Consider the following 16,401-nt stretch of genomic DNA (forward strand, 5'->3'; position numbering starts at 1 on the left):
CTAAGGATCCAGCCCAAATAACTATATGCATATACTTTTCTCTTCTTTGGAGGTTTAGAAGGACTTATGTACTGAGTTCCAAATTACTGTTTCTTGAGCTTAGTTTTTCTAGTTTCTATGGGTCTTGATTATTTATATTTTTGTTGTTTTTATTTTTTACTTTTGCATCCAGCTTGTCCTTTACTCATCTCCATGTTTTTAATCTATAAATCAGCCTAGTAAATTTTTCACGGCTGCGATGGCAGATGTGTGGGGTTGTGGCAAGGACCGAAATGCAGGCACTGACGTAGATGTGGAGAGTGAGCTTTATTTCGTGAGGTGAACAGGATACAGGAGGAACAGAGAATGACATACGAAGAAACTAACAGAAACCTAAACTGATCTAAAACCTACATACGGCAGAAACACAGGGAGACTTGGGGAGACCAGATGGACCAGCCACAAGCAACAAGAAACACCGGGCTTAAATACACTGAGGGATAATGAGGGAATGAGACACAGGAGGAGAGCACAGCTGAGAGTAATCTGACATGACAAGACCAAGGGAAGCAAAACTCCATACACTGACACAGGACAGACTTTCAACGTAAAAAGGAAACATAACAGACGCAGACTTGACTAGGGATATAGCTGACAGAGAACAAAGGGAACACACCGCCAGGGATGTCGGTACACTAAACAGAAGGAACACAGAACCACAACCTAGAAACTAGAACTCAAGAAACACTAAGGAACTAAGGAGCTAGGAACACTTGAAACAGAAATCAAAACCAAGAGACTAGCAAAAACACATCGTGAAATCAGGGATAACTAATACAAACGGAAAAACACTGAGTCCACAGACTCAGGACCGTGACAAAATTACCTGTGTCTATCTGTTCTCTCTGTTCTTTCACATGGGCTCAAATCATAGATATTTGGTGCTTGTAAATCAGACTGCGTAGTTGTGAACTGAGATTTGTAATCTTGTAAACCAAAATATCTGAAAATTTTATGCTTGGTCCATTTACCATTATTTCTTTAGTATTACTTTTACAGAAAGTCAGTAAAGCACCACTCTGCCAGCCAACCCCATCTGTTCTTTGGTTGATTTTTACATTTTTGATTGACATGATATTGACCAATCAGCTGAAAGGAAGAAAAATTGGGTCAAAATTGTACTTGCAAGTTTAAGTTTTTGCTTTGTATCTGTAAGCAGAGACACATAAATAATTTTAAATAATTTTTACCAACACAAATCTTTTTACAGACACAAAATTCATATCCATTGATGCACAAACATAGAATTTTCAGATATTTCAGTTTAAAAGGTTGCAAAACTCCCTTCACAACTATGCAGTCTGATTGACAAGTACAAAATATTTATGACCCAAATTGAGGGTGAGTGGCTGTCTGCATTTGTATTCATGTTCATCATTTGTTGATTTTGCATTTGTTGTTTCTTTTCATCTGGATGTAACATTTTATGGGGGTAAACACTACATCACTCATTCACGTGACTTCTTCAGACGCAGGTGACTGGAGGTTTCATCAACCTTATAAACAGCACATTTGCAAAATGACTGAAACTAGCAACACTAAATGAAAATGGGCAATGACCTCAGTTTCATGCAAATAACAGTGATTTTCACCTCCAGCTCTCTGAGGCTGAGAGAACTGAGGCTAAGGTGGTTTTTCCCTGATTAAGGGTGCAATGACTGTTCCCTATATAGTCAAACCAGTGGAGTTAGAGACTTCTTTGGAGAGTGCTGTGTTCACATTTTCAGAAGAAAGTCAGGAGAAATAACTGTCATTTAAAAAGATTTAATTTGCTTTGGCAGTTAAAATGACAAGTCACAGCAATGGATCCCTGTGTGAAATCAAGCATCTGTCTGCACAGAAAGGATCGCCCTCATCGGCTGTACAGCAACAATAACAAGTGATTGTTATGTCTGCCTTCTTCGAACCCATCCTGATGTCTTCAATATTTCAGCCCAGTCATAGCGCTGGATGAAGCATTTGACCCTAAAAACACGGAGTGCAAACAGGTTTATGAGTATATTTATTTATATAAAAATAATATTGCAGTTTTATGTAATTTAAACCCTAACAAGAGGGGTACATATTTGGGGTGAAATTGACCATTTGTGAAATAGAAAATAATGAGAACATCAGTCAAATAGTCAGAACATGGAACAGTTCTTGACTGAAGAAGTCACTTGGATGAGTGATTTAAACGTTTCTCCCACAACACGCCACGTCCAGATGAACAGATTCAACTTTTGGAGATCCCATAAAGAATCCATTAAGTTTCCAACAGTAGCTGTCGAGCAAAATGTTCAGTAAGGATGAGAGGTTATTTTTATCTGGAATCTCTTACGGCGTATCTTACGGCGTATCTTATAATGGATAAATTGGTTGCTGGGATTCTTTGATGAACTGGCGACATTGGCCCAGGCTATCTTCTCCTGTTGGTCTGCCAGGTCTTGTTGCCATTCTTTAGTAGAAAAATTTTGGGATTTTAACTGCTTTAATAGTTTCATGTAGATAAATGCAACTATTCTCTTAGGAGAGTTTTGCAACAGCTCTACAATTGACTGTAATTAAATTGTCTCCCCACTGAATATTATGCAATTTTGAGTGCCGAGCGTAATCTAAAATAATGAAATAGGAACTGCTGTGGGACTATAACGAGTAACCTGCTCCTGGAAACTGAGCATTGAATTTGTACCATTTAAATCCTCTAACACCTGGATAGGGGTTTAAGCCCATGGGCCTTTAGCGAAGGTTTTGGACCCAGTTAGCAAGTGATAGTTTTGTCATGCCACCTAAGCACTAAATTATTAGCTTCTGTCGCACTGTTTGAGTGAAATCCCAGAGCAACGAAAGTCTTGTAGTCAGATCGGAGTTACAAGATGTTTTTCAGTGTCTAACCATGAGGCCTATGCATCGGGATCCAACCATTACCTGATATGTTTCAACGTGAACGCCAAATGATATAGTTTGAAGTTTGAGACTGCCCATCCTCCTTCTGGTCTGGATTTTTGATTTTTGTAATATATCCCACTTTGACTTGAGCAGTCGACTGGTGGGGGGGCTTAAGGGAGCATTGAACTTAAAAAATTAATTCTTGGTAATACATTGTCTTAACTACAGCGATCTGAGCTGACACTGACACGTGCAGGGGCGTCGATCTATTAATGTCCTTTTCTATCTTTTTTAGACTATCACAATAGTTGTTTTTAACAATAGAGGCTACAGACGGCACTATGGGGGTGTGTGGGTAAGGTCAACTAAGGTGGTAAGGTCAACTGACATGTATACTAAGGCATCATCGGCATATAATGAAATATGGTGTTTTGTACACCCTATAGAGACAGGGATAAAGAAGTTGTTTTTTTACGTATTGATGGAGTGGGGAGAGTGGACATCCCTGTCTTGTCCCACAAATATACTAAATGTAGGTTCATCAATAATATGGTGGAGCCGCCTTATGTTGTTAGACGCTAACCTGCCTTTCATGAAGCCAGTTCGATTATTGTGAATCAGCGTACCCATTTCTCACCCAGTAAAATAACGCAGCAGTACGCCCACCTCCCCGATAAACTAGACATAATTTTCACAACTTATATATTAGTGTTACGCTTCATCAATATCATAAACCCTTTAGTTTTAGAACTATCACTTGAAGCTACAATAGCTATATAGTATTTATCTTGCATTTTCCTCACAACCACTTATCTGAGGTGGGTCTCCTGCAAAAGCGCTATATCCACTTTCTGCCTATGTAGGTAATCAAGGATGCTTGCACGTTTAAAGGCAGAATTCTGGCTTTAACATTTAGAGATACCACTGTTAACTTAGCCATATATTTTACGTTAGATAAGCGGATAATGCACGTACACAAAGGTAACCAAGCAAACTCAACACTGATTTATAAGGGAACGAGTACTGAGCATCACCGTTATTCATCTCTATGGTTATGAGTTCACTCAAAATGACAATGGCATAGTTTATGTGTTGGTTGTTGTGCGGCAACAGCCACACCCCCTTCCCTCCCCCGAACCCCTCAATGGTTAATGTCGGTGACATCTGCGGAGTGAGGTCTGATAACACTGAATTTATGTCTGCTCTCTTTCTGTGCATGGCAAAGTAGCTTATTTAACCCTCATATATGAGGAACCATAGCATATAACAACCAATCGCTATATAAAGAGTCACATCAGCAGGGTAGAATGTGAAAAAAAAAACAAGGAGCTATTGGTTTAAACTTCAGCAAACTCGAACAAAATATCAAATTACATTACTCTGTATTTAGGTAACGGATCCAAACTTTATGGCCTTCAAATTTTCCAAAGCCATCCAGTGGGATGGATTGGAGTCTTTGTTAAGTTGATTCTGGCCCACAGGACTTATGTTTGAAACCCCGTCACAAGGAATTTTCTGCTTGTTGGGGCTTTTCTGTATTATTATAGGGTCTTTATCTTCCAATATAAAGTTCCTTGAGGTCTGTGTTGCTTTGTATTGTGACTACACAAATAAAATACTACAATAAAATACAACTTCCGTGGTAATGTAGCCATTAATTATTATATTTTCTGTCATGATCCTGGGTTTCTTGACCCAGTGTTTTGAGTTGAGGTACATTTTTGATAATTCCGTGTTATTTTTTAGTTCACTTGTATACTATGTTATTCTGTATGCTATAGTTTGTTAGAGTTCCCTTCATGCCTTTACCCTCTGTGTCTCCCTCAGTATATCTGAGTTCTTCTACTTTGTTTCCCTCGTGTTTTATTCCATGTTTCCCCAGCCCGTTATGTCTGTGCTCTCCCGTGCTCTCTCTCCTCCTGTCCTGTCTGCATCTCTGTGTCCTTCCTGTCTCACGTTTAATGTCCGCATCTTGCAGTATTTTTAGTTCTGTGTCCTCCTGACTTGTTATGTGTAACTGTCCTCAGCTGTGCTCCCCATGTGTTTCCACTTCCCTCATTACGCCTGTGTATTTATGTCAGAATCTCTCTGTTTTGTGTCGTGTCATCCTCATGGTTGTGTGCATTTTCCTGTGTCTCCCTGTGCCTTAGCTTTAGTTTCTCCCAGTGTAGTTTTGTATCGCTCCTTGTTGTCCAGTTAAAAAGCTGTGCCTTTTGAGTTTGTCCCTGTGTCGTGAATTGTAGTTTGGGGTCATCTCCTGCCTACACACAGCTGTTTCCTGACACTTTCATAGTCTTCGGTGCAAATCAGACTCAGATCACTGAGTCAGAATAAAAGTTAGTAGGCTTATTTAAAAAGTCAAAGAGCAAGACTGACATTAAAGGATTTTCAGTTGTTGGCCCAGGCCTCCAACACACAAGTCAACAGAATAATTGCTTCATAGTGAAGTTTCTCTTATTTCCTGATCTCTTAAGTAGGGATCAGAAAATAAGACAATTACAAATAGGTGAGTTCATCACTCCCAGTTATGGAGGACCCAAGGGCTCCAAAACTGTTTCTGCAATGATAAACCAGGCTCTCAGGCTCTCAAGGATCATGATTTGAATCCTTGAATCCTGACAAATTGCCAGTTCACTACAGGATTAATTACAGAATTACAATTTAATCTAATAAATAGTCCCCTCGTATGTGAAATACAGTCAGGTCCATAAATATTGGGACATCGACACAACAACATCTAACATTTTTGGCTCTATACACCACCACAATGGTTTCCAAATGAAACAAGATGTGCTTTAACTGCAGAGTGTCAGCTTTTATTTGATGGTATTTGCATCCAAATCAGGTGAACGGTGTAGGAATTACAACAGTTTGTATATGTGCCTCCCACTTGTTAAGGGACCAAAAGTAAGGGGACAATTGGCTTCTCAGCTGTTCCATGGCCAGGTGTGTGTTATTCCCTCATTACCCCAATTAAAATGAACAGATAAAAGGTCCAAAACACATCGGATGGCACTTCACAGTGCAGATGGACAACGACCCAAAGCAAACTGCTGGGAATTGAAGGAAAAAGTGGACTGTTTTGCAATGGCCAAGTCAATTACCTGACCTGAACCGATTGAGCATGCATTTCACTTGCTGAAGACAAAACTGAAGGAAATACCCCAAGAACAAGCAACAAGGAACTAAAGATGGTAGCAGTGGTGGCCTGGCAGAGCATCACCAGGATGAAAACCCAGCGTCTTTGCAACCAAGTATTAAAAAATGAATGTTTGATTTATGGTTCTTATTCTGTCCCATTACCTTTGGCCCCTTAAGAAGTGGGAGGCACATATGCAAACTGTGCTAATTCCTACACTGTTTACCTGAGTTGGATGTAAATACCCTCAAATAAAAGCTGACAGACTGCAGTTAAAGCACACCTTCTTTGTTTCATTTGGAATCCATTTTGGTGGTGTATGGAGCCAAAAGTGTTAGAATTGTGTCGATGTCCGAATATTTATGGACCTGACTGTAGTTGTATAGTTGAAATGTAATGTAATTTTATTTTTCAGGACTTTAACGCCTTCCTGGCACATATCGACAAACAGAAGGTCCAAGACTGGCTGCTGGGTGCTTCAGAGATCTCACACAGCTACAACCAAAAACTTGATCATGACCGACACAGAGAAATCCACCAGTGACAGAGTCCAGCAGGAATACAGCATGGATCCTCATTACTCCGTGAAAGTCACCAAAGACTGTCTGTTCAACGACTCCTGTGTACCAGCAGCAGACAGCTACACTGTGGTCAAAATATTTGGAAGTGTTTCAGAAGATGGACAAACTGTGTCTGGACTTGATGGATCTTCACTTGCAAAGCTGATGTTGAAACCATCTCTGGAAGCGGCTCCAGTTTTTTCTCTCGATGGAAACACAACCACACAGTTCCAACAGAACTTCATTCGGTTTTTATGTCCGCTGCCTCCAAACAGTCGAGAAACCAACCAAAACAATCAGCAGATTTACGAGGTGATGGATCGACCTGACTCAGTTTCCAGCTTCAAAATCCCACAAAGACCAGCTGATCACAGCACACAGTATGACCACCAGCAGATCATAATGATGGAAAATGACCCTGTGGTCATAAAAGCTGCTGAATATTTGTATGAGAAACATCCAAAAGTTAGTTCTGTCTATGTTCTTGATGAAAACCAAAGACCCAAACTGATCCACGGTGAACCAGTGTCTCTGTCAGAGGACAGCAGACTGGTGCTGGTAGGTCATGGTAAAAGAGACAACGCAGGAGAAATGAGACTGTCAGGATACAGTTCTGGAGATGTGGCACAAATCATTGAAAGGACAAACAGAGGCAGTGATAAAATCAAAACAACGAGTGTGGTGGCCTGTGAGGTCGGATCAGACCGATCATTCAGAGAAACTCTGCTGAGGGACCTCCATGAAAATAACATCAAGACAGAGCTTCATGTGAGGGACGCCTCGCCCAAGTCACACACACAGGAAAGAAAATCACTCAGGAAATCTCTCCAGAGGGGCTGCAATGGAGACATAAAGACGACAGCAAGAAAGTGGTGGCAATACTTGATAGCAACGGAGATGTAATAATGAGAAACGAGCCTGGAAGTAAAGGAGAGGCTATTTTTACCAATGAAGGAAACTTTCTGGGTGGAGGAAAAAAAGGGCATCAAAAAACGGAACAAAATGCCATAAAAGAAAACAGCTGGCCAGATGAACCAAAGAGGTTTGTTAACCCAGAGGTTTTAAGAAGACTGACCAAACTAAAGTTAACGAGATGAAATCTGCCATTGATGAACTCGAGGCTCTGTCTTGGGGAATCTTTCACCAGATCAACCAGTACCAGAGAAAATCAGTGTCAACAATGCAGAACAAATAGAAGGATATTTAATATGGAGAAGAGAAACAAAGGGAAATGGAAAATTTGAAATTAACACAAACAAGATAGTGGATCAAAATGGAGTAAAAGACATTCTTAATGAATGTTATGAGATTAAATCAGGAGAAGACATTAGAAATATAATACGTCATTATGCAAAGAATGGAGAAGAAAAGACTACATACCTGAAGATCAATGACTGGATATATGAAGTTAACCTCAGGATCTGTATGTGTATGCAGTTGGAAAAAGCTTGACAACAATCAAATAGGAAACAATAATGTAATTGATAATATTAAGAAATGTATTAATGAACAGGCGGGCAAAGAAAGCTACACAGACATGCGAGACAACATTTTAAAAATCTAAAGAATAGTAATGAGATAAAACAACAAAACAAAAATATGCTAAATATGCTCAAAATGTTTTTCTTGGCGACCACACAGATGTTTCTGAAGGAAGGCAGGAAGGAAGGAAGACAGATTATGAAAAACTGTCCAGTGAGGCCTGGTTCACCACATATTTCACAGCATCGGTTATATCTGAATCTGCCAGAAATTTCCGAACATTCCCACTGACTCTTATGGCCCTGGATTTGGCTTTAAATCAATATAAAAAGAAGGCCTGGCTTTTTATTTGAAGAACATTCAATGGCAAGAGGAGGAAGCTGGCTTGATACAAACAGACGGGGATTCACTGACTCAAAAGAAGAGTGCTTAGAATTTGAATATAACCTGTTTGATAAGTGGAACAAAAACAAACATGACATTAGTGATAATGATAATATACATGAACAAATTGCCAAAATAGCATCGGAATACAAAATATTTGATGAAAACTCAAATGAAGAAAATTCCTTCTTAAATGATTACAAAACTTACAAAGAAAACATTGAGCAATCTCCCAGTATTGTAGAAACATCTGGAGATGTTGGGAGACCTTCCACATCTGGAACACTGGGAGGATATGATGATGGCTATGTCACAATGCGAGACCTGAATTCAGCCTCAGAATTAGAAAATACCTTCAAACATGAATCTTATTTCGAGAGCATCTGCATCGTTGGCTGAAGAGGTCCATGCTGCACTACAGGACAAATACGATGAAACTCTGGCAGGAATGCAGCTTCAGGAGGGAACGGCCCGAATAGAAAACGGACAGTTTGTATGTAAGCTCCTGTCAGACAGAGCTGGTGCTGAGCCCGTGGAGTTCAGGGTTGATTTATCTCCACAGAGTCAACATTACAGTGAAAAGATGTGGAAGAACATTGAGACTTCAGTGCATGAGATGGAGCAGCACAGTTCAGCATCCTCCCATCAGGTCAACAAGTATGTAGAGAGGACTGGAACTGCTGTTGGAGCTCTGGGTCTCATGCTGGGACTGAAAGGAACTGCTCGTGTTTTGAAGAGGGAAACATCAAAGATGGTGTGGTGGGGTCTTTGCAGACGGCTCATGGAGTGACGGCTATGACAACATCTGCTATTGCAAGCAAAGCTTTGACCTCAGAATCAAGAATCGCAAAAGTGATCATGAGGAGCCCTGCAATGAAGGCCTCTATGACCGTTATACCCATAGTGGGAATTGGATTTGGGATCTACAATGTGATAGAAGATTTTAAAAGAGGAGATGCTCTGGGATACATTGATGCTGCGTTAGATATTACCACGATTGAGTTAGATGTTGTTGAGCTTGTTCAGCCTGAACTGGAACCTCTCATTGCACCTATAAATCTGGCTCTATCAGTAGTGCGGATGGCCATTGATGATGTTTACATGGGCATCCAGAATGAACTGAACAGCCTCCCAGCAGACGCTGGAGTTTTGGACAAAATAGCAGCTGTTTTTGTTGGCTTTGGAAAAGGGATCATGCACTTTGCTATACAAGTGGCTAGTGTGTTTTATGACTGGCATTATGATGAAATTGAGGAGGGACGAAGACTTGTTGCACAGATCTCAGATTATCACCAATATTATAAAGTCACAAAGCAACAGGATGGAACGACAGCCATTGATTTTATTGCTGGCGCCCTCCTGGAATGGAGGAGGTATTAACTTCTGCCTCGCTGATGAGGGTGAGTCTGAGCTCTGCATGGACTATTTTGTTTCTCGTGATGAGAGTCCAAGAAGACAATGCTGGAACATTAACACAGATGGAAGCAAAGATATAATTCTTGGTCTGGGAGAGTCACATGGATTAGAGCACAAAACATATGAAAAAAAAATACTCATGTTCATACCAGCTGGATCTGTGACAGTGGTTTCAGGTTATGAAGCTGTTTCCTATTCGAGATATGGGACATACAGGGGAAACAGAGACTCTAATCGAATTTTTGCAGTTCAGAAATCACAGGACGAACATATGATTGAAGTCATGTTGAGTTACTATTACAGACTTTATGGGGAACCAGGGGATGACACATTCTTCCTCGGTCCACAGAGAAGTTATGTTGAAGGCTCAGGAGGAAAAGACACTTACATCATTCCTGAGAATGGAGGGAAAATGATCATTAACAACTACGATCCCTCCAGAGCACAAGACACTCTGCATTTCAGTGTCGACTACAGCCACATTTCTGTGTCTAAGTCAGGAAACGATGCTGTGCTGATGTATGAGGGCAGTCATACTGTAAGAATACAAAACTGGTTTTTAGGAGAAGATTATCGTCACATGGACATGATGTCAGGAGACGGAGTCTTATTTGAGATTTCCTCCACGGTGGTTTCTTCAGTTCAGCTGGTGGCCAGAGGAATTAACAAGATGTTTGAGAAACAAGGTGCAGTTGTTGATGCATCACAGCCACTTTTACGTACAGTTACAAACATCTTTGGGTCCCAGTATGATGATGAACTCATTGGAAATGGAGAAAGGAACCTGATAGATGGGGGAGGAGGGCGAGATCGTCTCATTGGTGCTGAAGGAGAAGACATTTACATGGTGAAAGGCAGAAACTTTTCCTCTGTGCTGATTGAAAATGACTCCAGAGACGAGAAAACTGACCTGGCCATCGTAGAAGCAAATCTTCATATGTTTGGAGTCAGAGTAGAAGGTGATGATGTTCATCTAGAGGCTCAACATGACAGCACAGTGTTTCATGTTACTGTAGTGAACTGGTTCAGATCATCAGCACACAGACACTTACTGTTCATCACAAAGGATCTGATCACCTTCACAGTGTCAGATAACAAGGCTGACTGCCTGCAGAGGAACATCTTCACCACATGTATAAAGAGCCTCAGCATTGACTACAGCAGCTCCCCGTCTCCTCTGAGGGTGGACCTTGAGAATGATGAGGTTTTGGACAGCGTGACAGAGGTCCGGGTCAAACTATAACGATGTCATCAAAGGAAACAAAGAACACAACGTTGTCGCCCCTGGATTAGAGACGATTTCGTTGAGGGGAGAGGAGGAGAGGACTGGTACGTTATCACAGTAGGACAAGGATTGAAAACCATCAACAATCTATCACCAGATCTAACCTTGGACCTGCTCTTCCTTAAAGAACAATATCAGCATATAACATGTAGATGTGAAGGTCAGAGCGTCATCATTCAGGTACAGGGCAGAAGAACTATTATTTTACAGAACTGGTTTAAATCAAAGAATTATCAGCACCTGCAGATCAAGACCAGTGATGGAGTAACAGCTGGACTGAAGCCCAGCATCAGCAGCTGTGGACGGGATTTAATGCTGCCTTTAACCATCGACTACAGAAACCAGAGTGCTGAACCACTTCAGCCAAGGTCAGATTTCCACAACATACAAATTTATAGTGAAAGACTGCCCTGTTACACTTACAGAAGCAGTTATTTAGAGGAATATAGATATTGTGGCTACCAAGGAAAAGTGATGATTATGAATGATGTTGAATCAGTGAAAGAAATGTACGGCTCCTCAGGATTTGACATCATGGTTGGAAACAGCAATGATAATTTACTGGATCCACACACCGGGGGGGCACTGATGATAGGAGGGGAAGGCAAAGACACTTACATAATCAAACATGTGGATGAAAACATGGTAATCATTGATAACTTTGCAGAAGATCAGAAAACTGACACTGTGTTGGTAGATATGGATTTCTTGATGGAAGTCGAGTTATACTGGACTCATCAGAGGATATTCACGTTAGAATCATGAAAAATGAGGAAAGATTAGAATTGTTCTCCGCAATTATGCTAAAGGTGAAAACATCAGCATGTAGAATTTCAGAGCTCTGATGGCGCCCATTTCAAACTCAAGTCTCTAAACTCATCTGCAGGTGACTCTTTCTATCAGGTAGAAGCTTTCAAAGTGACTCTCAGACAGTCTCAGGTGGACTGTCGTTTGGACCTCAGCACTCAGAGAAATCTGTCAGAGGTTCACACAGTGCAAGGCTGCCCCTCCCAGTCTAATGTTATAATAGGCAACAACCGAGACAACGCTCTGATTGGTGGGTGGAAGGACGACGCCTTGGATGGAGGTGATGGAGATGACACGTTGGTAGGAGGAAATGGAACTGACATCCTGATTGGTGGGAGAGGAGACGACACTCTTTATGGTGAAGATGGAAATGACACACTGATGGGAAACTCTGGCCGGGACGTCTTCCTTCCTGGACCAGGAGCTGATCTGGTGGACGGAGGTCCAGGCAGAGACTCGGTTCTCTATCGGGGTGATCATAAGAAGGGTGAAGGGGTTTATGTTAACCTGCTGACGGGCCAAGGCCACTACGCTGACGCTGAGGGCGACGTGTTGAAGGATGTGGAAACTGTGGTCGGCACCATCTATTCGGACATCTTAGTCTCTGGTTATGAAAGTTCTCTTCTCAAAGGCTCAGATGGCAATGACATCTTGGTGTCCACTGGTGGAGATTATCTGGTTGGAGGTGATGGAAATGACATTTACATGTTCACTTTCAGCAACGGCTCAGTCACCATAGACAACTGTGCAACAGACAACGCCACAGATGTTTTGTACTTAGGGTTCCAGTCAAAGCTGGCATTTGACTGCCAGATTTTACCTGAGAAAGTTATTCTGACTTTTATGGAACCAACCAAGAGGTTGTGAAGATTGCTCTGAGGAGCTGGATTAGTGATGATGATGAATGTGGTCATTTGGCATTTGTTTTCAGAGAGGTGGAGGAATCAGTGGACATGCTGGTTAAAGAGTGTGAGTTTAGACAACAGGGATTGGTTTGGTCATCAGTAATGAGCTGGAGCATTAGCATCATTTTTGCTCTCTTCTCTGGTGTTTTGTATTAAAAAAAATCTAAAGAAATAACACCATGAAGCAGATTCAGTTCCAATAATGGCTGTAATAAAACACACAATATAGTATTTTTTAAGTGCAACTCGTTAAATTTACTCAGATTTTATATGGAATACAGCCATCAATTAATGTATTAATGGGATCTTATGGTAACAGACTTGTGCTAAAAGCTGTCAGAATACTGTTTGAAACTGAACTCATGTCGTAAGTCTTTGAAAAAAATTGGTCTGAAGTTTTTGTGTAACACAAACAAATGACAAATAGTTTCATTTGGCCGGAAACACAAATTTTACTTCTAACAGCAGGTCATGAAACAGGAACAAAGTAGCTGAACTGTTTGATTTTTTATTTTATTTTATTTATTAGTTATGTGCTAATGCTAACTCTGCACTTGGATCAGGATGTTGGGATGAGTGATACATTTGATTCTTATTCTGACCAAATCTATGACAATTTGACATAAGAAAGCAGGCGATGTTGATAATATTTGTCCAGCTTCAAGTCAAAACTGATTTTGAACATTTTATTGTTATTCTTTTTAATAAATGTGTGTGGATTGCCATTTACTATATGAACTTTGCTATTTAAGGTTTTGTGTGTTTTGAAAGCATCAGTTCTCTTAAAGTTTTATTACACACAAAGCATGTTTTTGAGTATAAGGTTGTATGAGAAATCATTTTGTTACTTAGCATCAATCCAAACCTAACTGTGTTGACCGATATTTTGGACAGTACAGTTACGTCCTTTTATAGAAAGAGAACAGGAAGGGGCATGTATTGAGCCTTGGCTCTGCTCCTGAAATTCAGGTAAATTCGCTATAATAAGATATGCTGTATTTAAGATGTTGTCTTCATTTTGATCCTTTTCAATGCACTTGTTAATGAATAAATTAATAACTTTCTTTATTTTCCATCATTAATTATTGCTTTATTAAAATCTCTTTGCTTAAACTTAAACAAAGTCTGATTATTTGTACCTACTGGAAAAATGTCCTATTTTCTTGTGGTCCTGATATTATTTCTGGTCCATTAAGTTAAAGGGTTCCCCACTGACCTAAAATTCCTCTAACCTAATGTATAAACTGAGCACATAAAGTAAGGAAATTTATGTCTGGTCAATTATTTCTTTTTGTTTTAAAAATACTTTCTATCAATAAATCTTATATTGTTGGAAATAATTATCTTCCCTGTTCCACATTTTTAAGGAAAATGCATTTGTTGTCATGTGTATTAGGACTCAGGCGCAGAGCAGGGTTCAGGGAAAGCAACGCTTATTTACATCAGGGGTGTCCAAACTTTTTCACTGAGGGCCACATACATAAAAATATAGGAGGGCTGGGCCACTTACCAGAAATTAGGTATATAACCTTAACTTTACTGTATTAAAAATCACTTAAAAGTGGTCAAATGTGTTATATTGTTGAATATAATTAAAGACAAACTGCCTTCATCACAGATTTCCATAAATGGATCTTTATTGATTTATTCAGAAAATCTTTGGTAGCTCATTCTCAGAACAGCAGCCTCAGATTTCTTCTTAGACAGAAGAGTTACAGCACAGAGAAAAAACAATAAAGGGGAAAATAGGATGGATACATTTCAAGTTTGTTATTTAAGTTATTAGGCTTAGCAAAACATCTATTAACGCTCGCTTGAAACGATTATCAACATTAACAGACTGCACTGGACTTAATAACAGGAGTGCATATAATTTTAGTCAATTATTCTGGTGAGTATCAGCTGCGCTGGGTATGTAAATCGGGCATCCAGCTGCGGTGTTGATCGTATGCCACTTGTGGCAAAAATCTGGACAAATGTCATTTGATCAAGGAGCAAATCTGCATCAGATGAGATCAGCTGACTTTTGCGTGTGCGGCGCCTGTGCACAGCGTTGTGTACTCTGTGTGTTAACAAGATAAACGATATAAGAAAGTGGTGCTAAAAGCAGGGTAGTGACAGAATTGATGCGCATTATTGATATTTGAAGCATGTGTACCTGCACATTAACACACGGGTACTGTGGAATATATTTTTTACTCACCTAAAGCATGCTGACGTTGTTGAAGTTGTTGGGATTTAGAGATTCTTTTATTGCTATCATATAATCTGCCTTATGATGACTGCATTAATAACAGGTTTTACAGTATTATTTTAATAGTAATATTTTTACAGGGTTCATATTGCATTGAATATGTTTGTCATCACATTCTTTCTATTCACAGGTTGAGTTCATTTTATACACAATGCACAACTGTGCTTGTTTAGAGTTGATGTTTCGTCCAAAAGGGTTTTAAGCTTCACTGGTGAGAGTGTCCAGGTGATACATGTTGAGGGAAGATGAGAACATAGCAGGTTAATTGCATGCATGCTTACAATACACATATTAAATCTAGTAGCAGGCCTGAGCGAAGGCCCACGTGTCTTCTGCTTCTTATTTGAGACTTGTTGTAATTCTGTCTACTTACACTCATAAAAATTAGTCATTGGATGAACTCAATTTGATTGATGGCAGGTTTTCCACATAATACATTTATTTTTGTTCAACCAAATCTACATACATCATGACAATTTAATTAAATTGAGTCAGTAGAACACAATTTTTTAAACACATTTAAAAGGAAAGAAAATTACATTAATAAGATGTGAAAAGTTTTGGTTGGTTGAACTCAATACAATGTCATTCATTTGAGCTAGATTTTCTTTCAAATTCAAATTATTATTTTAAGTTCAACTAAATCATAATTTTAATTCCCAGAAAACTAATTTAATTATTAAAATAATGACAAAATGAATTTGTTTTTTCAACTCAGTTTTATTCACTTGAATTAAACGCAGAAACAGAATATTTTGTGAATAAACATACATATCATATGGTCAAATTAACCTTAACAAAATCAAAGTGCTCACAAAAAAGTGCCTTACATTTGAAATGAATATCAAATCTGAATAGCACACACCTTTGAATTACTAGGCAAAACTGAAAACAAACTTGTAAAATCCGATTTCACGTAAGAATCATTTTATATATATTTATAGTAACACTTGCAGGTAGGTTTTCAGCAAATTCACAATGATAACCTACTAAACATTGCAATTCACACCATATTATGCCAGTCACTGAACATTTTAAACAACCCCAAAATACTTAAATACAAATATATGTATACATATACACAAAGAAATATATATATATATATATATATATATATATATATATATATATATATATATATACACACACACACACACACACACACACACACACACACGTATAAGGTTTTCATTAAGAACATTTTTGTGTTACCAAAGGGAGGTATTTTAATAAAATAAAAAAAACTTTCAACTTTACTTCCA

The sequence above is a fragment of the Oreochromis aureus genome, linkage group 3, assembly GCF_013358895.1.
Source record: "Oreochromis aureus strain Israel breed Guangdong linkage group 3, ZZ_aureus, whole genome shotgun sequence".
Lineage (NCBI taxonomy): Eukaryota > Metazoa > Chordata > Actinopteri > Cichliformes > Cichlidae > Oreochromis > Oreochromis aureus.